The sequence below is a fragment of the Triticum urartu genome, chromosome 2A, assembly GCF_056163025.1.
Source record: "Triticum urartu cultivar PI428250 chromosome 2A, HENAU_Tu73, whole genome shotgun sequence".
Classification (NCBI taxonomy): domain Eukaryota; kingdom Viridiplantae; phylum Streptophyta; class Magnoliopsida; order Poales; family Poaceae; genus Triticum; species Triticum urartu.
In genome coordinates this window covers 283,839,569-283,864,760 of record NC_141874.1, presented here as the reverse complement: position 1 = coordinate 283,864,760, position 25,192 = coordinate 283,839,569, and positions in this window count along the sequence as shown.

Sequence of the window (25,192 nt, the reverse complement as noted above, 5' to 3'; positions counted from 1 at the left end):
CTTCACAAAACCATCGAAACGATTCCAAGATACCCGCGTGATCCTAAATTTTTTTAGTGAAATTAGAGGAGAGAAGAGTCAAAACTCTACGTCAGGAGGCCTCACCAGAGCGACTAAGGGACTGAGGAGTAAGAAGAATCCTACTCTCCGATATATATAATCCTAAGACTCAAAACATTTTCTTCTAGACTTAACAACATCAACGATTCGATCAAGCAGGGGGCTCCTAAGTCGGGGAAGACTCTGATTAGCAACTTGTAACACCCACAATGCGGCTAAATCTCCCACGTGTCGGGGCATGACTTAGAGGCATAACCGCATGGTAGGCATGTCGCAAGAGGGGTAATCTTTACACATCCCATGTACTGAATAAGAAAGGGAAAAAGAGTCGGCTTACAATCGCCACTTCACACAATACATAAATATATCATACATCATCCATATTACAATCAAGGTCCGACTACCGAACCAAAATAAAGAAAGACAACCCCAAATGCTAGATCCCCGATCGCCCCAACTGGGCTCCTCTACTGATCATCCGGAAAAGAAACATAGTAACAGCCCAAATCCTCGCCGAACTCCCACTTGAGTTTGGTAGGGTCCCCTGCACTGGCATCGTCTCACCAGCATTCGTTTGGAAGTATTTGTGAGTCACGGGGACTCAGCAATCTCACACCCTCGCGATCACAACTATTTAAGCTTAAGGGTAGGAAAGGGGTAGTGACGTGGAGCTGCAGCAAGCACTAGCATATATGGTGGCTAACTTACGCAAAAGAGAGCGAGAAGAGAAGCGAAGCATGGTCGAGAAGGTAATAGTGATCAAGAAGTGATCTTGAAGCTACTTACGTTCAAGCATAACATGAGACCATGTTCTCTTCCCGGACTCCGCCGAAAAGAGACTGTCACGGCTACACACGCGGTTGATTCATTTTAATTAAGTTAAGTTTCGGGTTTTCTATAGCCGTACATTAACAAATTCCCATCTGCCCATAACCGCGGGCACGGCTTTCTAAAGTTCAAAACCCTGCAGGGGTGTCCCAACTTAGCACATCACAAGGTCTCATGGTCAACGAAGGATATTCCTTCTCCCAGGAAGACCCGATCAGACTCGGAATCCCGGTTACAAGACATTTCGACAATGGTAAAACAAGACCAGCAAAGCCGCCCGAATGTGCCGACAAATCTCGATAGGAGCTGCACATATCTCGTTCTCAGGGCACACCGGATGATCCAGACGTCGGTTTGGCATAGAGCCTGGTTTCCCAGGGGGCGCCGGACATCGCTCAGGTTGGACCAACACTTAGAGAAGCACTGGCTCGGGGGTTAAAAATAAAGATGACCCTTGAGTCCGCGAAACCCAAGGGAAAAAGGCTTAGGTGGAAAATGGTAAAACCAAGGTTGGGCCTTGCTGGAGGAGTTTTATTGAAGGCGAATTGTCAAGGAGTTCCCATTATCACCCAACCGCGTAAGGAACGCAAAATCAAGGAAATAACACCGGTATGACTGAAACTAGGGCGGCAAGAGTGGAACAAAACACTAGGCATACGGCCGAGCCTTCCACCCTTTACCAAGTATATATGTGCATTAAAGTAAACAAGATATAATAATGATATATCAACAATATCCATGTTCCAACATGGAACAAACTTCAACTTCGCCTGCAACTAGCAATGCTATAAGAGGGGCTGAGCAAAGCAGTACGATAGCCAAACAACGGTTTGCTATGAAATGTGGGTTAGAGGCTTGACATGGCAATATGGGAGGCATGATATAACATGTGGTAGGTATCGCTGCATAGCAAAAGAGCGAACAACTAGCAAGCAAAGATAGAAGTGATTTCGAGGGTATGGTCATCTTGCCTGCAAAGTTCTCAGAGTTCACGAAAGCTTTATCCTCGTTAGCGTACTCAATAGGTTCCTCGATCACGTACTCATCTCCCGGCTCTACCCAAAGCAAGAACACAAGCAAAGGACCAACAATCAATCACGGTGCAATGCACAATCAACATGATGCAAAACATGGCATGACATGCAGGATGTGATATGCAATTCATATGCGACCTTTGGAAGGGAAAGATTGAACAAGGAATCAACTTGGAAAACCAAGTGTGCCTCTGGAAAGATGAAATGATTTCGGTCGAAATCAATATAAAGATCACTGGAATCGGATGCACGGTTTGCAAATGGCAAGCAAAACAAGAAAGGCACAATTCAGCGATTAACAGCACGATGCCATCTAGAATGCAACAAGAAACTATGCTACTGCACTCCAACATAACAACAAAGCACATGGCAGTGATGTACTCAAGATGCTTGACAAAACATGAACACTGAGCTACAGCTAAATCACATCAGAGCAGGTCCAAACAAGCTTGGCAAAAGTGCAAAAGATATCAGCTTTACAAACTTGGTAAAAACAAGCTTGGCATAAACAGAATTATGAGGGCATATTTGCGAGCTCGATTCACTCACCACAAGACCTTGCATGACAAACTAAGCATATCAATAGCAAGAAGACATGTTTATAAAGCTAACCATGGCAAGATCAAGTTCATAGCATGCATGGATCAACTACAACAACCATGGCAAAATTGATTCACATGTAAACAATCTGCCAGGAACATTTTACAGCAAAAGTAGAGCAAGATTAAGACATGCTAGGGCACTCCATAATTGCAAAAGGGGGAATGGATGGATAGAGCACAACCATATGTCAAAATCATCCTTACTGAAGCAACTCAAAACAAGCATGGATCTCACTGTAGCATCATGTTTACATGGCATAAAAATAACAGCAAAACAAGGACTTAGCAAAATCCTAAGTCCCTGAAATCAGCAATATCATGAAGGCTATTTGCATGCTTGTGCTAGTCACCACAAAGATCACAAAAATACATGGCAAGCACCCCTGTAAAGATGGCATGGCATAAATCAAAACACATGTAGAGCTCATGTTCATATGAAGCACCCATCAAATGTGGCGAAAATGACAAATCATCGTAATCTGCTAAGTAACAGGAGCTAACATTTTATAGCACTCTTGCATCAACGATTAGGGCATCAAGATGGACTCAAACAAGCATGCCACAATGGAACAAAATTATGAAAACATCATGATGAACATTTTGATATATCATACGCACAAAATGTATGGCATGTCAAAGGAGGCACCAGAATGTAACAACCTCAGGGACTTAGTGAAAATTTGGACCTCGCGGGAAATCAGACGGAGCGGTGCGGGAGGCCGTTTGGATAGGGGTTGGGGACGTCCAGGGTCGGAGTCATCCCGATCTGGGCGAAGCTGGCTCCGGCGAGCCCATGCAACTATGACGAGCTCGAGGGCACCGGCGAAGCGGAGGGAGGCGATGGGGAGGCCGGAGGGCGGCTGATCCGGCTGGATCTGGGCATGGCGCGGCCCGATCTGGCCGGGGCGGTGGCCGGAGACGCTGCAGGCACGGTGGAGCTCCCCGCGGCGGCGCGCGCCGGCGAGCAAGGCGGGAGGCGCGGCAGCAGTTTGCAGGCGCGACAGCGCAGGCGTTGAGGCGCGGGAGCGGCAGTGGCGGCGCTGTGGTGGTGGCGGAGACGAGGTCCAGCAAGGGCGGCGCTGCGGTGGTGGTGGAGACGACGTCCGGCAAGGGCGGCGCTGTCGCCCGTCGTCGGCGACGGCGAGCAAGCGGCGGGGCGAAGCGGGCGGGGGCGTGCGGGCCCGGCGAGGCTCCGGGGCGGGCCGGATCTGGGCCCCGAGCTGTGGCGCCGATGTGTGCGTGGCCCGGTGACGTGTCGGTGCGGTATTTGCCGAGGGAACGGCGGCGGACATGTCCGGGCGTCGCGGACGCGTCCGGTGGCGGCGGGGGACGCTAGATTAGGGTTTCAACCGGGATTTGGACGAGGAGCGCATATTTAGGTAGGAGGAGTTTGGAGTGTCCAAATGGGGTGTAGTTTTCGACCACGCGATCGTGATCCCACGACGGAGGACATGGGAGTGGTTTGGAAGGGTTATTGGGCCGTTTTGGAGGGGTGTTGGGCTGCAACACACACGAGGCCTTTGCGGTTACTCGGTTAACCGTTGGAGTATCAAACGGACTCCAAATGACACGAAATTTGACAGGCGGTCTACCAAGGCCGCTTGGCCAATCTCGGTCCATTCCGAGAATGTTTAACACCCACTCACAAAAAGAGACAAAAGGGGGCGCCGGTGCACGTAGGAGTGTCGGATTGCAAAACGGACAACGGGGAAAAAGCTCGGATGCATGAGACGAACATGTATGCAAATGAGATGCACATGATGACATGATATGAAATGCATGCCATGAACAAAATGCAAAACGAAGACAAAAACCCAACAACGAAGGGAATCTCATAACTTAAAGCCGAAAATGGCAGAGTGGGAGTTACAAATATGGTAAGTTACATCCGGGGTGTTACAATAAAGAGACGTGTGGGCAGAGGGTGTGTCACCGCGTGAGGTCCAGTGGGTCAAGGTGAGGCCCTTCGTTCGATTCCGTCCTGCGCCACATTGGTCGGCCCGTGACGCATTTAGGGGGACTCGTGGATGACTACTCGTACAAGACAAAGATAGCATAATTGTGAAGGACTCTATGTCCACTGACAAAGCGGGCTAGGATTTCTAACCCTAGGTTCTCGGACTAAGGTAGCCCCTTTATCCCTGATATTAATATTCATCCAACCTAACATTAAGGGGCATCCTACAGAATGTTCTGGTAGAATCATACTCGTCGATTAGGAAGAGAGGTGTGAGACAATGCATGAGAGACAGGCCTAAAGATAATGTGCATACAGGAGACACGTAGGCAGGTCTATGTATATAGAAAGGGTCGATGGGGATTGTGCGTGTGTATGCTTGCGAGAGGAAGAGAGCTTGTGATAAAGGTTAGTGAAAATAGTCATAAATGGTTACGAGAGGGAGGGAGAGTTATATCTAGAGCATGAGTGCATGAAAGACACCTCGGGAGAGAGTGTGTGAGCATGTGTGAGAGACCACCGACGGAGAGTGAAACTACACGTAGAAGACTGATGTACACATTGATTAAATATATAAATTGTATTCAAATATTAGAATGGGATCATGATATTTGCAATTCACGTAAGGAATGGTCATTGATCCATCAGACATCTAGATTCTATCGAATTTGAGCATGTCTATGTTATTATTCGACACAATTGATCCACATAGTTAGTTTTTTGAACTCCAGACAATGCATCGCTTTAGCAATCGAATATAAACATGAGTATAGTTCATGTTTTGTGTGTAAAGCACATTATACATACGAAAGTTACACAATGAACATTATAAATAGCTACCTATGAACTAGCATACATTTGAATTCAACTTAAGGTGGTTTTAAAAAATCGAATTCAACATGAAGTCCATTCAATTATTTGAATTTGATATCATGGCATTTGTAAGTCATACCTAAATTATGGGGGCACCAATATTTGCTTTGATTTTGTACATAATAGCATATGTAGTCGTGTAGAAAATAGATTCTAATTTAGCTCCTCCATTCCAAAATAATTGTAGTTATAGGATTTTCAAGTGTCAAAATTCAAAAAGAAGCGGATAATTTAATGAAGTTTTCACAAGGTCAAATTTAACGTTGTCTATTTAGGTAAATCCTCAAAGTTCAAGAGTACTCTAAACGTGAATGCTTGTGTTTCAAAATTTCGAATGAAGTGCCAAAAGAGCCTCTACTCGCCCGAAACCGTGTGAGACCAATGTTTGGTAGTACAAGGAAATTACTTTTCTAATAACTCCGACCCGCAAAACCTACCGGCCCGACGTCCAAAGGTCTAAACTGGGGTAGGTTTGTAGCTTCATCTAGACGCCACGCAACCGCCTCCGAAAAACATTCATACACAATGGCCGCCTAAGCACACATGCGCGCGGCCGAAATCACCCCTGCCCACTATTGGGGAAACCTGGGATTACCATCCTACCCCCGACCCGCAGTAGGTCCAAAATTTAAGAGGTGGGAAAAGTTTGTACTTTACCAAAATTTCAAACAAGAGCGTCCCATCTTCTATTCGAAAAAGCCGAAAACAAGCGCGTCCCAGACCGAAACATGGCTCTCCCCCCTCCCCCCCGCCCACCCATCTGATTCCCCATTCATACACCGTGGGCGCAAAAACTACCTCTCCACCAGCTGTGAAACCCCGGCGTTCTCCGTTCGCCACCCCATTCCACCCATCAACCGCCGCCCTCCTCCATCACGCCAGAGCCGATACCCCGACGTCGTCGTCCACCGCAACCTTAACCGCAACGCCCTCCACGGCTAGTAGTTGAAGCCGAGGCCGAGCCGTTCGTACCCGAGCCAGTTCAAACATGCCATCTTGCGCTTCACCACTGCCGCTCCAACTTCGCCACCCTCCACCGCACCGGAGCTGTTCCTGCTACGCCGTCCTTCGCCACCTCGGATCTGCTTCCCCTCCGCCGACATACAGCCACGGCAACATAGTCAACAATTTGGCCATGGGTTCGTCCAAGCCTGTACCCTCCAGAACATCGGTTTCCCCGGAAAAAAGAAGAATATCGGCGCGACATGTGGAGGCGACAACACCGGCAACCGAAAATGGTACTCCTCTTACCTTACTCGTGCAAATATTACATTTCTACTTGCACGGTATTCATCCCACAGAAGAAACTAGTTGAACGCTTCTTCTTGATATTATATGTTCCTAGTAACTCGCGATGCACAAGGTTTCTCCTCATATACTATTTCACCTTAGCTAGAGGTCCATCGCCCCCACTGAATTTCAATTCCTGGTCAGTTGATTCCCAATTAACGGAAGCATTCCCCGGCGTACACTAGTCCGCCTATTACACCGGGGAAGCAGCGCCTCGGTGTTTATCTTAGGGGCGTCTGGGGCCTAGAGATACTGGCGCCCGATCTGGAGGTCGGTCGGGATTAAAGGGGTGGCCTGGGGGTGCTGCCAGGCATGGTGGTGGTGTGAGGTCGAGGGGAGGGCGGGGCGGCGGTGGCACGGGTCTGGGCCGGTGGTCGCTGGTGGTTCGAGAAAGATCGTCAACAGTGACTGGCGGGATGTAGACGAAGGCCATTTGCCTGTTCCTTGTAGATCGGACAGTTCATTAGAAAAATCGTCTGACCTATTTATTTTCAGTCGACTATTATCTTGATATGACCACATGTGCTGCTGTGCTGGAGGAGTACCTGCATTTCCTATGCTCATATATTACAAAATCATATGGAGTAGAATCTAATTTTGTTTGCCATGCAATGTTGTAGAGCTATCATATGTGTCCTGTCATTTATTTTTCAGCCACCTGGTATCTTCTACTTTTACAGTGCACTAGTTCTGCACACACTTCACCCATACTCTCACTATTGTGTTTTTATGCAAGGGTATTTCAGAGTATGCCTCGAGGGAAGTAGAAAAGAAAAGAGACAAGTTGCTCCAGCTTTCTACATGGGTAAGGACGGCATGTTACAACGCTAAGCAGATGGAGACGGTAAACGTAGCTCTGGAGTTGATGACCTCGCTCACAATAAACCACCATCCCAGGTGCTTGCTTTAACTTTACGGTGTCATATGTGGTTGCATGTTCCATATGGTGTCTAGCTTCTATTCCAAAGGCCGAAGTCGGTCTTTATTAAGATAAGGAAAGATAATTTTTACATGAACTACCATCCCATGAGAACCAGAAGACAAATAGCTAGTCAGGGCACTGGTCGAGCCAGTGACAAGCCCAGCAAAGAGAGGCATCACCTGGAAGCCAACTAAAAAGCCGCGATGGTGGCGAAGCAGCCCGCCTCCCACCAGGCTCTTAGGTCCTAGATGATCATGCTCACCACTCCAGCCGGATGTCTAGCGTGCATTGCTTCCAATTTGGTTAAATTGCATCTGCTTAGCTTACACATTATACCTTTGAATATGACATGCCTTACATCAAAGTAATGTTCTTGTGTATCCCTCATCAATCACTTATGATGAGGCAGTTAGGCAAGTGGATTACTCCTTATTTAAATAATGCAGTGTCAGCCTCCCGACATGATTGTCAAGAAACAGCAAGGCTAGATGAAGATAGTGAACGTAGCTCTGTAGTTTATTACCGCATTTCCCCTACACTAGCATCGCAAGTGCTTGCTCTAACTTGGCAGCGTGATATGTGGTTGCATGTTGCATATGGTGTCTAGATTGTAATTCTTCCAAGCTGTTTAAACTGCATGTGCTATTATGCTTAGCTTATACATTATACCTATTAATGTGACATGCCTTCCTGTATTTAGTACATAGTACATCTGTCTATTAAGCATGTCCTCACATAAAACTATTGTTTTTTTTTATCCCGGATAAATCAATATGATTTATAGCAGTGTGATATTAGTTGCATCTTTGATATGATTTATAGCATGCGCTGCTTCTAATTTGTTGAAATGCCATTTATGATGGGACACTTTTAACTTGGCAGAGTCATATTGGCTGCATCTTTCACGTGGTGTCTAGCTTGCATTGCTTCTTATTTGGTGAAATGGATTCTCCTTAGTTTACACAAACAATTGTGAATATGCCATGCCGTCTTGTTTTTTGTATTATTCCATCCTGGAATCATGTGTTTGCCTTACATCAAAGTAGTGATTGTCAGTATCATGCATGAATGAGTTCTGAAGAGTGAATTTTATTCCTTTTTCTTCTCGGTTTTACTTGACAATTCAAAATCCATAAAGCGGAAGGAAGTTAGCAAGGCAGCGGATGAAGGTGCTCCTTCCAAATGGAGGGCCTCTACAGATTCTACTCCTCCATCACCCCAAGATGATTTCCAAGACAACACATGCATAGACACTCAACGTAGCTATGTTGGTGATGAGCATGTCTCCCCTAGTGCACCATCACAGGTGCTCCCTCTAACTTGGCATTGTTATATGTGGTTGCATGTTATGTATGATGTCTAGCTTATATTGCTTCTAATTTTGTTGAATTTCATCTGCTTACTTTACACATTATACTTGTGACTAAGACACGTGTTCCTGTTTCTAGAACATACAATATCTGTCTATCACACCATGTTCTTACATCAAAGTACATTTGTTCTGAAGAACTAAATTGTTATTCGTTATTCTTGTCAGCTTGACTTAACATGGCACATACAAACAGGAAGCAAGACAGAACGACAGGGAAAGGGAAGCGAAACAATCCTGCAGATTCTGCTCGTACTGATGGTGCAATAGAAGGTCAAAGTCCAGCGGAAAATTGTACCGACAGGATATCCCATTCTACACGAGCTGCAGAACAAGCCAAACAGAAACAAATAGCTGCCACCAAACAAGAAGAGACAACCCTAGTTGTTGCAACACCTTCCACAGTACCACCAGCTGCACGATTTACTCGTTCGTCAACTCAGCTAGCAGCACGTTCCCAAGCTCCCTTTCCACCTGACACTACTTCCGAAGCACCCTAGACAGAAGATGAGTTGGCAAGATCAGATGAACTTTGTGAGCTTCACCAACAAGAAGGTAGTTGCTGGAGTCAAGTTATAGTTGCATGCTTCTTTATATGTAGTCTCACAGTTTGATGTACACTAACACTTCCTATGTTTGTTGTTGGACTAGCACCTGGGCACAAGAGGAAACAAACATCAGGGATCATGCTCGATAGGTTAACAAAATCTAGAGGAGGAAGAATGGAGATCCGTTTTGAGGCAGGTTTAAAAAGACCACGTGATGCTACAGAGTTAGCCAAGTTAGTATCAGAGGCAGCGGTTTCTGTTAGGTGTCATGTACGTATCCTCCCAACATGGATTCAGTACAGGAATGACAAAGACGAAACCCAGTTCAACATCTTCCTCGACCATTTATCTGTATGTATGGTTATGTATGGAAACTAGTAATATCGTCTTGCTCTGTCCAATACTTTCTAGGTTGCTGACAATAAGACTCCCATAATTTTCAACAGATGAGGTTCAAGTTGGATAGCCAAGTTATCCAACCAGACAAGCTTGCACCCATGTTTTCAAGTCTGCTCTGCGACAGTATCAGTATAACTTGAGGAAAACTCACTTTGAAGGCAAGGCTAACAGTGAACTTGCCCAAACATCTCCAGTGGAAAATATATCTGATGAAGACTGGAGAGGCCTCGTTAAACACTGTGTCATAGCCCTAGTTTAATGCTTGTAATTAGAGGCATTGCATTCATGCATCTTATTTAAATTTCTGAAACTTGAATTTAAATCAATAAGTATTTGACCTTTCGATTATATTCATTTTATATAGAATATATTTCAAAAGGCCCTGAAATTATTTATGCGCCTTTGGAAAAGTCCATAATGGCAACATACAAATATTCAGAAGGTTTTGCCCTGCTTTGATTTACTTTTGAATTTGAATCAGTGGCAAAATGATTAAATAAAAAGAAAACAACATAGATAATAAAACAGAGTAGTTTTTACCTGGCCTCACCTGTGAAGCCCACAAGAGAGGCCAGCCCACCTACGTGGCCCGCTACTGTACCGGCCCAGCCCACCTCCACCTCCCTTGTCGTCTTCCTCCCCAGGCCAGTAGGTACGGCGTGTGGCCGCCGTGCGTGCACACGCGCGCGCCACCTCCACCCAGCTCGCCTGCCTCCTTGACGGTCTGGACGCCTCTGGCGTTGCCACACAGACCCCTGGACACCCTCGACCGCTCCCCTCTCTCCCTGCCTCATCTCTCCCCCGAAGCCGAGCGCACCGGAGAGCCGCTGCTTGCCGTCGTAGCCACCGCGCACCCTAGCTAGGCCCCACGCCATGTCCGGCTGCGGAGAGAAGCTCGTCCTCATCTAATCACTAAAGATCTGAATCCCAGGCGCACTGCAGCGCCGTCAGCATCATCGTCTTCCTCGCTGGCAACCCGTGGATCATCGCCGTCGATTCGCGCCGAAGAGGGCCTCCCCGAGCCGTCTGAGCTGCTAAACAACTTCGCTGTGAGGACTCTTTCGTTTTCCCCCTCCTCCCCTGCTCGTTCTTGTGCCGTAGCTGCCGTCCCCGCAAGCACCGAGCTCCGGCCATTGCCATGGCCTGCGAACCTCGTGCCCCGGTGCTCTTCCGCTCGCTCCAGTAGCGCCCGTGTGCTCTCCAGGTCCCCAGGATCCCGACGTGCTCCTCTGCTCTCTGGCTAACGCGCTGCATCCACCGCGCCCATGCTGGCCTGAGCTCCGGCCACCGCCAAAGCCGGCATGGTCGTCGTTCCCGGCCACCCCACCGCCTCCCGAGGCCTCCCGTAGTCGCACACGAGCGTGAGCTCTCCACTGGTACCCTCGGCGCATCGAACCGCTACCGGAGCAGCAATTCCGACATGCCTCCTCCGTCGGATGAGGTCACCGGCGACGAAACCCTGTTTAGCTGACGTGGCAACAATTAGTTTAGGCTCTAAATAACACCCGCAGCCACTGACCGGTGGGCCTAGCCCCTCTAACGATTTTGGTTAGGTTTAACTAAAATCACTAATTATAACTGAGCCTATGACATGTGGGCCCCACGTGTCAGGTTTGACCCTGGTCAGCCTCGGTTGACCTGATGATGTCATCTTGACGTCATGCTGACACTGTAACTATTTTCTGAAATTTGAATAAATCATAAAAGGTTTAGAAAATTTCAGAAAATAGTTAAAACTTCAAAAATTCATAGAAAATCGACCGTAACTCGGAATGAAATAAATTATATATGAAAAATTATCAGAAAAATATGAAGAATCTGTTTATGGCATTTTCATGCATTTTTGAACAAGTTAACCTCACTGTTTAGGATGAAACATGATTAGGGCAAATTTCATAATAGGTTTGGAGTTGGAATTTGATGTAGTTTTGAATTCCACTTCAATTAAAATGACTTTCTGTTGCGTTAGCCCAAACACCAGCATGTTGCCATGTCATGATAATACATCATGTTGTTGCATTGCATTGATTGTGTTTCTTCCTTGTTTGCTGGTGTTTGTCCCCTCTCAGTAGACGTGGTTTCGACGATGTGATTGATGACACCGATGAAGAGCTATACTATCTTCAGAAGTGCCAGGCAAGCAAAACCCCCTTGGTCATTCCGATACAATCCCACTCTCTCGCTCCTGCTCTCTTTTACTGCATTAGGACAACAACGATTCAATTGTTACATGCTGCGGTAGTTGAACCCCTTTCCCCTGCATAACCTGTCATTGCCACAGTAAATAGATGAAACCCACTAGCATGAGTAGGAATGTTTGAGCCCTGATGTGCCTACTCATGCATGCTTGTTGTCATGCCTGCTACTTCTTAGAGTTAAGTCAAGTCTGATTCATCGGGAATGAATTGGAACGTGGTGAACATGTCCTACCATTGAGAGCTAAGTGTGTGAACACGATTTGGTAAAGGTAGCGGTGAGAGGCCATGTAGGAGTACATGGTGGGTTGTCTCATTGCAGCCGTTCTCAGGAACTGATTTCTATGTTTGTGATCCATTAACAGTTACTACCACACATTGGGCTCCGGGCGCTCCAAGCTCTCTCGACTTATTAATCAACTCGATCTCTGTCTAGGAGTTGCAACTAGTTTCTGGTGTTCGTAGGTAGTGTTAGTAGTCTACCAAGTGGCACCCGGAACAGGTGGGCTTGGGACATACTAGGCACAGTGGCACGGTGTACCAAGTGGCACCCGGATGGTGGGCTTGGGAACCCTACTCACATCATTTGGCGCCGTGAGCTACACCCCGGCCGGATCTCCTTGCGGATGGAACCTGAATAGGCGATAAACCTGGACTAGAGACTTGTTGGTTAGTCAGGTCATGGCCGACTCCCTCACCAGGCTTCCGCTTGAAGGTTGCCGAGATACACGACGTGTACATGGTGATAAGTGGCGAGAGCGTGTGTGAAGAAGTACACCCCTGGAGGGTTAGCATTATCTATTCGAATAGCCGGATTCCTCGGATATGGAAACTTGGAACCCTTGCATAGTTCATAGACAAGTGAAAGTGGATACTCTAAAATGCGCAAGATAAGTGTGAGTGCTATGGATGGCGTTCTCGCAGGGGAGACGGGAGCGGATCCATAGTGGTGTATTGGTATGGTGAATTTGTGGACTCGTGTGCGCCACCTGAAAAGAGTTACTTGCAGTCGTAGTTCAGGTTAGCCACCGAGTCAAAGCTGGCTTGCTGCAGTTAAACTACACCACCCCCTTTGTTGATACCGATGCATATGTAGTTAGTTCTGATGTAAGTCTTGCTGGGTACATTTGTACTCATGTTTGCTTAATTTATGTTTTGCAGAGAGACGTCAGTATCACTAGTATTTCCGCTTGGACTTCGACGTTTAGCTTGTTACCTCAGCTACGATCTTGTACCCTTGGGAGGGTCTTGTAGATAGTCAGGCTCCTCAACCTTCTTCATTTTTAGTTGTCTGTACCCAGACAAGTTAAGCTTCCGCATGTGCTTTGACCTGTATGCTCTGAATGTTGGGTCATGAGACCCATGTTTGTAATATCTCGCTCCTTGGAGCCTAATGAATAAATACTTGAGTCGTAGAGTTATGTTGTGATGCCATGTTGTATTTACACATATCGAGCATATTGTGTGTATGGTTGAAATGCTTGGTATGTGTGGCATCCGACAACCTAGTTGTTTATCCTTGGTAGCCTCTCTTATGGGGAAATGTAGTCTAGTGCTTCCATGAGCCATAGTAGTCCGCTACAGCCCGGTTCACCGGAGTCCTACTAGCCCAGCACTACTGCTCAGGACACTTGACTGGCCTGCATGTGTTTCACTTCATTCCTGTGTCTGTCCCTTCGGGGAAATGTCACGCGGTGACATCCGGAGTCCTGCCTAGCCTGCTACAGCCGGGGTTCCTGGAGTCCTGTTAGCCCAGTGCTACAGCCCGGATTCACACGCTGATGACCGACATGCTCGATGTGATTCAGGTATGCATGTCCCCATAGGTTGGTGCCGCTTTGGGTTCACGACTAGCCATCTCGGCCCGGGTTCTCTGTCATATGGATGCTAGGGACACTATCATATATGTGAGCCAAAAGGCGCAAACGGTCCCGGGCCATGGTAAGGCGACACACGTGGGAATACCGTGTGTGAGGCCGCAAAGTGATATGAGGTGTTACCGGCTAGATCGATGTGACTTGGAATCGGGGTCCTGACACACTGGTCCGATCTGAAGTATCAGGTACATTATATATATGTGATCAAATCACATGTTGAAGTCCTATTTACGCATGTGCCACAAAAATCTTTCTTCTTGTAGGTGAACTGTTCAAACAACAAGTCCAACCGTACGAAAGTGAAATTCCAACAGACGACAGGATCTCGTAGCTATATTGCACACTGCGAGGCTCTTGTAATTAGCTGGTGTTTCACTCTTTTCATTGTACCATATTATCAGATCTATATTGACTTGTTCCAAATGCGGAGGAAAGCCTGCAAGGACCAAAAAGTACCTGAACCAAATGCTGTCGAAATCTTCAAGGACTGTCACACCAGCAAGAAGAAGGGCATGACTACACCAGTCAAAGCCTCTATTATAAGTCCTTAATCCTCATGCCTTTTAACTACTACTTACTCTGACTTGTGCCTTGAACTGCATGGTTTGCAGCAAATGTCTATTACTTTTTTCAATTTTATACACAATTTTCTTAGTGTATCATTGCACCTTACAAGGTATAAAAGAGCGGAGTGATGTTCCTTTGATCTTGACATGTAATCTAGTTCCGTGCTGGATTTCCCTACACAATGTTACAATTGCCTGTTTGTCTGTTCTCAGTTGTTTTGTGATATGAATGATGTCGTACTATGCTTACCGTATTATAAACTTTGTCTCTTTATCCTTAGCCCTCAATTCAATGTGAAGAAATAGACAATACATTAGCGATGGTACATGGTCATATGTTTGGAACATGGTTTTATTATGTACTTTGTAATAAAATACAACTATTATTTTACATGGGTTCACCAGAATAAGTTCTATATATAGATCAAAGCTATTTTGTTTGGTTTTGCAGCCTCCTTAATATCTTCTATTCTGGTACTACTAATGTAAAACCACAACTTTTCAGCGAGCTATGGAAAAAATGGTGGAACCGCCACCTTCTGAAGGTGGCGAGGCAACTATAACCGCAATGTCATCTCTTGCTGCACTGGGTCGGTACCTGTCCATTAACAGTGCCAAAAGCACGTTCCTGCGTAATACTGGCCTGGTTGTTAAGGCAATCTCGTCCAAACTGCCTCATGATCAAGACATGCAAGATCCAAACAATGTTGTATCTGCGCTCCAGACACAAGTCCATTCCCTAACAGAGACCCTTTGTGAAACAGGGAGAGACATTGTTCGATGTTGTCAAGATATGCATGGTCTTGAAACCAGACTATCAGATATTTGCTATGTTGTTTAGGAGCCTAAGAGAATTGAAGGCGAGGTTATGGTGCTCCATCCGACAATACAGCATGAAAATGTAACAGTCAGGTCGAATGAACTGAGCTTCTGAACTTCTGGTGGTGCATTTATCTGCTAGACTATTAACTTTTATGCCAACTTTCCTTTTGTTTTATAGTTGTAATTTGTTTTGGTGTGATACAAAATTTGTTCTTAACGTGCAGCCACCGGCTGAAGAAAACAGCAAGCCATTTTTGTATAGTGTAGGGTGTTCCCTATATTTTCACTGGTGGCGAACTTTGATGCCCACCGCCTGTAGTTAACATGGGCCTCCTACGGGCCATAGAAACAATGGGCCTTCTAAGGGCCGTAGAAACAATGGGCCTTCTACGTGGCATAGAAACAATGGGCCTTATACGAGCCGTAGACACAATGGGCCTTCTATGAGCCGTATCATCAATGGGCCTTCTACGGGCTTATGATCGGTTGGCCAAACATGGCCGTAAATGGGCTAGAGTTGAAATCGTCCATTTATGGGCCGACCATAACGGGTCGTCGTTAATCGGTCGTATTTTGATGACGCTATGAAAATGTCCCAACATATTAATGGGCCACAAACGGGCTGATTGTAACCACAGGCTGAATTTGGCCCACAAGTAGGAAATGAAAATAGCGGGCCGTAAGTAAACGAATGTGGAAATGAGCCCAAGAATAAATGGGCCCCGAGAAGGCCGAAGGATAACACGGGCTGGAAACGGCCCAACGGAATAATGGGCCGGTAATGGTTATAAAGTGATACACTGTTCATTACGGGCCAGTTTCACCACGTGCCGTTAATGGGTATAAAGTGATACACTATTCATTACGGGCCAGTTTTACCACGACCGTTAATGGGCCAAGAGTAATAAGGGCCTCATACGGGCCGAAAGACGTCATGGGCCATACATGGGCCAGAAGTTAAAACGGGCTGGAATTATATTGGACGGCCCAGATGACACTACTGGGCCTAATTCGGATAGGCCATAAACGGGCCCTGGGCTAGCGGGCTATAAATGGGCTATATGCAAACAAGCCGTTAACAGGCTTGCCGTGGGCTGGCCCGCCACCTTTTGACCAAGTCAAACGGGCCGGCCTTTTCACAGGAATAGGCCTCTGTTTGGCCATGCCACGTGTCGACGTATCATAGGTGCTTTGGGTCCAATGAGTGGATGACATCTGTCCCAACGGTGAACCGACACGTGTTTCCTCCAGCGAATGATGATTTTACACATGGAAAATCCCCATTGGTCGGGGCTGTTAACGGGTTATCGGATCCAAAACCGGACACGGTAGCTTAACGGTGTTCCGCTATGGTGGATGCCACGTGTCGGTCACCCTTGACGAAAGCACTTCTGTGACGCGCGATTTATCATCATGGAAGTGGACACTTCCGTGATGATAATTTTGGTGATGTCATGGAACACTTCTACGATAGCACAGGTATGACTATGTTGATTTTGTCATAAATATTTCATGGATGTACATGCATGACAGAAAACATGACCTACTGTGACAAACACGTATCATCACGGAAGTGTATTTTTTTGTAGTGATCACTCCAGGAAGATCCCTTCACGGAAGAGCCCCCGCAACCTAAGAGTTCCTCTGATCTGACTGAAGTTGAAGTCTCGGCTGTCGTCGACTTAGTCATGGAAGTTTTGGTCATCATTCCTGATTGGACTGTACCGTACATCGCAAATATTCTCAAGAAAGAGCTGCCAGAAGACGAGGATGAAGCGCGACAGATCGTCCATCGATCCAAAGCCTTCACCGTGATAAGCGGTTGATTGTACAAAGAAAGTGTGACTGGAGTTGCTCAGCGATGCATTACCCCAGAAGAAGGTCGAATGATCCTAAATAACATCCACTCGGGGACCTGCGGTCACCATGCGTCCTTGATGTCTACTACACAACCTTCTTCTTGTACACATTGTTGGGCCTCCAAGTGCATAGGTTTGAAGGAGAGTAGCAAATTTCCCTCAAGTGGAGGACCTAAGGTTTATCAATCCGTGGGAAGCGTAGGATGAAGATGGTCTCTCTCAAGCAACCCTGTAACCAAATAACAAAGAGTCTCTTGTGTCCCCAACATACCTAATACAATGGTAAATTGTATAGGTGCACTAGTTCGGCGAATAGATGGTGATACAAGTGCAATATAGATAGTAGATAATGGTTTTTGTAATCTGAAAATATAAAAACAGCAAGGTAGCAAGTGGTAAAAGTGAGCACAAACGGTATTGCAATGCTAGGAAACAAGGCCTAGGGCTCATACTTTCACTAGTACAAGTTCTCTCAACAATAATAACATAATTGGATCATATAACTATCCCTCAACATGCAACAAAGAGTCACTCCAAAGTCACTAATAGCAGAGAACAAACGAAGAGATTATGGTAGGGTATGAAACCACCTCAAAGTTATCATTTTTGATCGATCTATTCAAGAGTCCGTAGTAAAACAACATTGAGATACAAATAAACCAAAACCCTAATGTCACATTGATACTCCAATGTCACCTCAAGTATCCATGGGTATGATTATAGATCCATCTATATAACCAACATAAAGAACTTCAAAGAGTGCCCCAAAGTTTCTATCGGAGAGTCAAGACGAAAACGTGTGCCAACCCCTATGCATAAGTTCACGGAACTCGCAAGTTGATCACCAAAACATACATCAACTGGATCACATGATATCCCATTGTCACCACAGATAAGCACATGCAAGACATACATCAAGTGTTCTCAAATCCTTAAAGACTCAATCCGATAATATAACTTCAAAGGGAAAACTCAATTCATCGCAAGAGAGTAGAGGGGAAGAAACATCATAAGATCCAAATATAATAGCAAAGCTCGCGATACATCTAGATCGTGCCGACTCAAGAACACGAGAGAGAGAGAGAGATCAAACACACAACTACTGGTGCATACCCTTAGCCCCGAGGGTGAACTACTCCCTCCTCGTCATGGAGAGCGCTGGGATGATGAAGATGGCCACCGGAGAGGGATTCCCCCCTCCGGCAGGGTGCCAGAACGGGTCTAGATTGGTTTTCGGTGGCTACGGAGGCTTCTGGCAGCGGAACTCCTGATCTATTCTGCTCCCCAATGTTTTTAGGGTATATGGACATATGTAGGCGAAAGAAGTTGGTCAGGGGAGCCACGAGGGTGGGGGCACGCCCAGGGGGGCAGGCGTGCCTCCCTGCCTCATGGCCACCTCGAAGCTTCCCTGACATCTACTCCAAGTCTCCTGGATTGCTTTCATTCAAAAAATAACTCTCCCAAAGTTTTCATTCCGTTTGGACTCCGTTTGATAATCCTTTTCTTCGAAACACTGAAATAGGCACGAAAACAACAATTTGGGCTGGGCCTCCGGTTAATAGGTCAGTCCCAAAAATAATATAAAAGTGTATAATGAATCTCATAAACATCCAAAACGGGTAATATAATAGCATGGAACAATCAAAAATTATAGATATGTTGGAGATGTATCAAGCATCCCCAAGATTAATTCCTGCTCGTCCTTGAGTAGCTAAAAGATAAAAACAGAATTTTTGATGTGGAATGCTACCTAACATATTTATCAATGTAATCTTCTTTATTGTGGCAAGAATATTCAGATCCATAAGATTCAAGACAAAAGTTTAATATTGACATAAAAATAATAATACTTCAAGCATACTAACAAAGTAATCATGTCTTCTCAAAATAACATGGCCAAAGAAAGCTATCCCTACAAAATCATATAGTCTGGCTATGCTCTATCTTCATCACACAAAATATTTAAATCATGCACAACCCCGATGAAAATCCAAGCAATTGTTTCATACTTTTGATGTTCTCAAACTTTTTCAATCTTCACGCAATACATGAGCGTGAGACATGGACATAGCACTATAGGTGGAATAGAATGGTGGTTGTGGAGAAGACAAAAAGGAGAAGATAGTCTCACATCAACTAGGTGTATCAACGGGCTTTGGAGATGCCCATCAACAGATATCAATGAGTGAGTAGGGATTGCCATGCAACGGATGAACTAGAGCTATAAGTGTATGAAAGCTCAACAAAAGAAACTAAGTGGGTGCGCATCCAACTTGCTTGCTCACGAAGACCTAGGGCAATTTGAGGAAGCCCATCATTGGAATATACAAGCCAAGTTCTATAATGTAAAATTCCCACTAGTTTATGAAAGTGACAACATAGGAGACTCTCTATCATGAAGATCGTGGTGCTACTTTGAAGCACAAGTGTGGAAAAAGGATAGTAACATTGTCCCTTATCTCTTTTTCTCTCGTTTTTTATTTGGGCCTTCTTTTTTGTCTTTTGGCCTCTTTTCTCTTTTTTTGTCCGGAGTCTCATCCCGACTTGTGGGGGAATCATAGTCTCCATCATCCATTCCTCACTGGGACAATGCTCTAATAATGATGGTCATCAAACTTCTTTTTACTTACAACTCAAGAATTATATCTCAATACTTAGAACAAAATATGACTCTATGTGAATGCCTCGACGGTGTACCGGGATGTGCAATGACTCATGAGTGACATGTATGAAAGAATTATGAACGGTGGATTTGCCACAAATACGATGTCAACTACATGATCATGCAAAGCAATATGACAATGATGAAGCATGTCATAATAAACGGAATGGTGGAAAGTTGCATGGCAATATATATCGGAATGGCTATGGAAATGCCATAATAGGTAGGTAGATATGGTGGCTATTTTGAGGAAGGTAAATGGTGGGTTTATGGTACCGGGAAAGTTGCGCGGTACTGGAGAGGCTAGCAATGGTGGAAGGGTCAGAGTGCGTATAATCCATGGACTCAACATTAGTCATAAAGAACTCACATACTTATTACAAAAATCTATTAGTTATCGAAACAAAGTACTACGCGCATGCTCCTAGGGGGATAGATTGGTACGAAAAGACTACCGCTCGTCCCCGACCGCCACTCATAAGGAAGACAATCAATAAATAAATCATGATTCGACCTCATCACATTACAGTTCACCATACATGCATGCTACGGGACGCACAAACTTCAACACAAGTATTTCTCAAATTCACAACTACTCAACTAGCATGACTCTAATATCACCATCTCCATATCTCAAGACAATTATCAAGTATCAAACTTCTCATAGTATTCGATGCACTTATATGAAAGTTTTTATTATGCCTAAAAGCAAATTATCATTTTGTTCTAGAAGACTCTCAAAATAATATAAGTGAAGCATGAGAGTTCATCTATTTCTTCAAAATAAAACCACCGCCATGCTCTAAAAGGATAAAAGTGAAGCACTAGAGCAAATGACAAACTACTCTGAAAGATATAAGCGAAGCACAATGAGTACTTGAATAATTATGTATCTATGTGAAGACTCTCTAATATTTAAGAATTCCAGATCTTGGTATTTTATTCAAACAGCAAGAAAAACAAAAGAAAAGAAAATGACGCTCCAAGCAAAACACATGTCATGTGGTGAATAAAAATATAGCTCCAAGTAAAGTTACCGATGAACGAAGACGAAAGAGGGGATGCCTTCCGGGGCATCCCCAACCTTAGGCTCTTGGTTGTCCTTGAATATTACCTTTGGGTTCCTTGGGCATCCCCAATCTTAGGCTCTTTCCACTCCGTATTCCATAGTCCATCGAATCTTTACCCAGAACATGAAAACTTCACAGCACAAAACATAACAGAAAACTCGTAACCTCCGTTAGTATAAGAAAACAAACCACCACTTAAGATACTTTAATGAACTCATTCTTTATTTGTGTTGGTGTTAAACCTACTGTATTCCAACTTCTCTATGGTTCATAAATTCTACTACTAGCCATAGATTCATAAAAATAAGCAAACAACACACGAAAAACAGAATCTTTCAAAAAAAGAACAGTCTGTAGTTATTTGTAGCTTTCGAATACTTCTGGAACCCAAAAATCCTAAAATAAATTTCTGGACGTGAGGAATCTATCTATTAATCATCTGAAAAAACAATTAACTAAATAGCACTCTTCAATAAAAAAATGGCAGCAATTCTTGTGAGCGCTAAAGTTTCTGTTTTTTACAGCAAGATCACAAAGACTTTCTCCAAGTCTTCCCAAAGGTTCTACTTGGCAGAAACACTAATTAAAAGCATAAAACCACATCTAAACAGAGGATAGATCAATTATTTACTACTAAACATGAGCAAAAAGTAAATAACAAAAATAAAATTGGTTTGCCTCCCAACAAGCGCTATCGTTTAACTTCCTTAGCTAGGCATGATGATTTCAATGATGCTCACATAAAAGATAAGAATTGTAACATAAAGAGAGCATCATGAGGAATATGAATAACACATTTAAGTCTAACCCACTTCCTATGCATAGGGATTTTGTGATCAAATAACTTGTGGGAACAAGAATCAACTTGCATAAGAAAGCAGAACAAGCATAACTTCAAGATTTTAAGCACACGGAGAGGAAACTTGATATTATTGCAATTCCTACAAGCATATATTCCTCCCTCATAATAATTTTCAGTAGCATCATGAATGAATTCAACAATATAACCATCACATAAAGCATTCTTTTCATGATCTACAAGTATGCAAAGTTGACACTCTTCCAAAATTGTGGGATTAACATTAACTAAAGTCATGACCTCTCCAAACCCACTTTCATAATTATCACAATAATATTGAACACCCTCCAAAATAGTGGGATCATTACTTCCTAAAGTTGACACTCTTCCAAACCCACTTTCATCAATATAATCATCATAAATAGAAGGCATGCTATCATCAAAATAAATTTGCTCATCAAAACTTGGGAGACAAAAAATATCATCTTCATCAAACATAGCATCCCCAATCTTGTGGCTTTGCATATCATTAGCATCATGGATATTCAAAGAATTCATACTAACAACATTGCAATCATGCTCATCATACATAGATATAGTGCGAAACATCCTAATGCATTCTTCTTCTAACACTATGGCACAATTACCGGAATCCTTATTTTCATGAAAGACATTAAAAAGATGAAGCATATGAGGTATCTTCAATTCCATTTTTTATAATTTTTTTTATAAACTAAACTAGAGATAAAACAAGAAACAAAAAGATTCGATTGCAAGATTTAAAGATATACCTTCAACCTCTAACCTCCCCGGCAACGGCGCCAGAAAAGAGCTTGATGTATACTACACAACCTTCTTCTTGTAGATGTTATTGGGCCTCCAAGTGCAGAGGTTTGTAGGACAGTAGCAAATTTCCCTCAAGTGGATGACCTAAGGTTTATCAATCCATGGGAGGCGTACGATGAAGATGGTCTCTCTCAACCAACCCTGCAACCAAATAACAAAGAGTCTCTTGTGTCCCCAACACACGCAATACAATGGTAAATTGTATAGGTGCACTAGTTTGGCCAAGAGATGGTGATAAAAGTGCAATATGGATAGTAGATAATGGTTTTTGTAATCTGAAAAATATAAAAACAGCAAGGTAGAAAGTGGTAAAAGTGAGCACAAACGGTGTTGCAATGCTAGGAAACAAGGCCTAGTGCTCATACTTTCACTAGTGAAAGTTCTCTCAACAATAATAACATAATTGGATCATATAACTGTCCCTCAACATGCAACAAAGAGTCACTCCAAAGTCACTAATAGCAGAGAAAAAATGAAGAGATTATGGTAGGGTACGAAACCACCTCAAAGTTATCCTTTCTGAACGATCTATTCAAGAGTCCGTAGTAAAATAATATGAAGCTATTCTTTCTGTTCGATCTATCATAGAGTTCGTACTAGAATAACACATTAAGATACAAATCAACCAAAAACCCTAATGTCACCTTGATACTGCAATGTAACCTCAAGTATCCATGGGTATGATTATACGATATGCATCACACAATCTCAAATCCATCTATTTAACCAACATAAAGAACTTCAAAGAGTGCCCCAAAATTTCTACCAGAGAGTCAAGACGAAAACGTGTGCCAACCCCTATGCATAAGTTCACGGAACTCGCAAGTTGATCACCAAAACATACATCAAGTGGATCACGTGATATCCCACTATCACCACAGATAAGCACATGCAAGACATACATCAAGTATTCTCAAATCCATAAAGACTCAATCCGATAAGATAACTTTAAAGGGAAAACTCAATTCATCACAAGAGAGTAGAGGGAAGAAACATCATAAGATCCAAATATAATAGCAAAGCTCGCGATACATCAAGATCGTGCCGACTCAAGAACACGAGAGAGAGAGAGAGAGAGAGAGAGAGATCAAACACATAGCTACTGGTACATACCCTCGGCCCCGAGGGTGAACTACTCCCTCCTCATCATGGAGAGCGCCGGAATGATGAAGATGGCCACCGGAGAGGGATTCCCCCCTCCGGCAGGGTGCCGGAACGGGTCTAGATTGGTTTTCGGTGGCTACGGAGGCTTCTGGCAGCGGAACTCCTGATCTATTCTGCTCCCCGATGTTTTTAGGGTATATGGACATATATAGGCGAAAGAAGCCGGTCAGGGGAGCCACGAGGGGCCCACGAGGGTGGGGCATGCCTAGGGGCAGGCGCGCCTCCCAACCTCGTGGCCACCTCGAAGCTTCCCTGACGTCTACTCCATGTCTCCTAGATTGCTATCGTTTCAAAAATAACTCTCCCGAAGGTTTCATTCCATTTGAACTCCACTTGATATTCCTTTTCTTCGAAACAGTGAAATAGGAAAGAAAACAACAATTTGGGATGGGCCTCCGGTTAATAGGTTAGTCCCAAAAATAATATAAAAGTGTATAATAAAGCCCATAAACGTCCAAAACGGGTAATATAATAGCATGGAACAATCAAAAATTATAGATACGTTGGAGACGTATCCGTCCTCACAGATAGTCATGGCCAAAGCATACCGAGTAGGTTTTTACTCACCGCGAGCAAATGAAACGACAAAAGAAATAGTCGACAATGTGAAGGTTGCCAGTTCTACTCCAACATGTCTCACAAACCCGCCTCAACCCTGAAGACCATTCCACTCGTATGGCCATTTGCCGTTTGGGGGTTCGATATGGTTGGACCCTTGAGGTCTGGCAGAAGTGGTTTCACTCACTTGCTTGTTGCAGTGGACAAGTTTACTAAATGGATTGAAGCCAAGCCCATCAAAAGCCTCGATTTGATCACTACCGTCAGCTTCATCAGAGGGCTAACGTTTAGGTTTGCAGTCCCACACAGCATCATCACAGACAATGGATCAAACTTTGATTCAGACGAATTCAGAGCTTTCTGTGCTTCCCAAGGCACTCGGGTCGATTATGCTTTAGTCGCTCACCCGTAGTCGAATGGGCAAGCATAAAGAGCAAATGGTTTGATCCTCCAAGGGCTGAAGCCCAGGTTAATGCGAGATCTCAAGCATGCGGCTGGCGCCTGGGTAGATGAGTTACCATCAATACTGTGGGGCCTGAGGACAACGCCGAGTCGGTCGATTGGTCAGACTCCTTTCTTATTGGTCTATGGAGCTGAAGCCGTACTACCGACTGATTTGTTTCATAATGCCCCGCGAGTAGAACTCTTTTCAGAAGCCGAAGCAGAACAAGCCCGTCAGGATGCTGTTGACCTTCTGGAAGAAGAAAGAGAGATGGCGCTGATCCGGTCGACCATCTATCAACAAGACCTATGGTGCTTTCATGCTAGAAACGTCAGGGGTCGAGCTTTTCAGGAAGGAGACCTAGTTCTCCGAGTGGACCAGCAACATCCACACAAGCTCGCCCTGCCTGGGAAGGCCCTTTCATCATCACCAAAGTACTCCACAACGGTG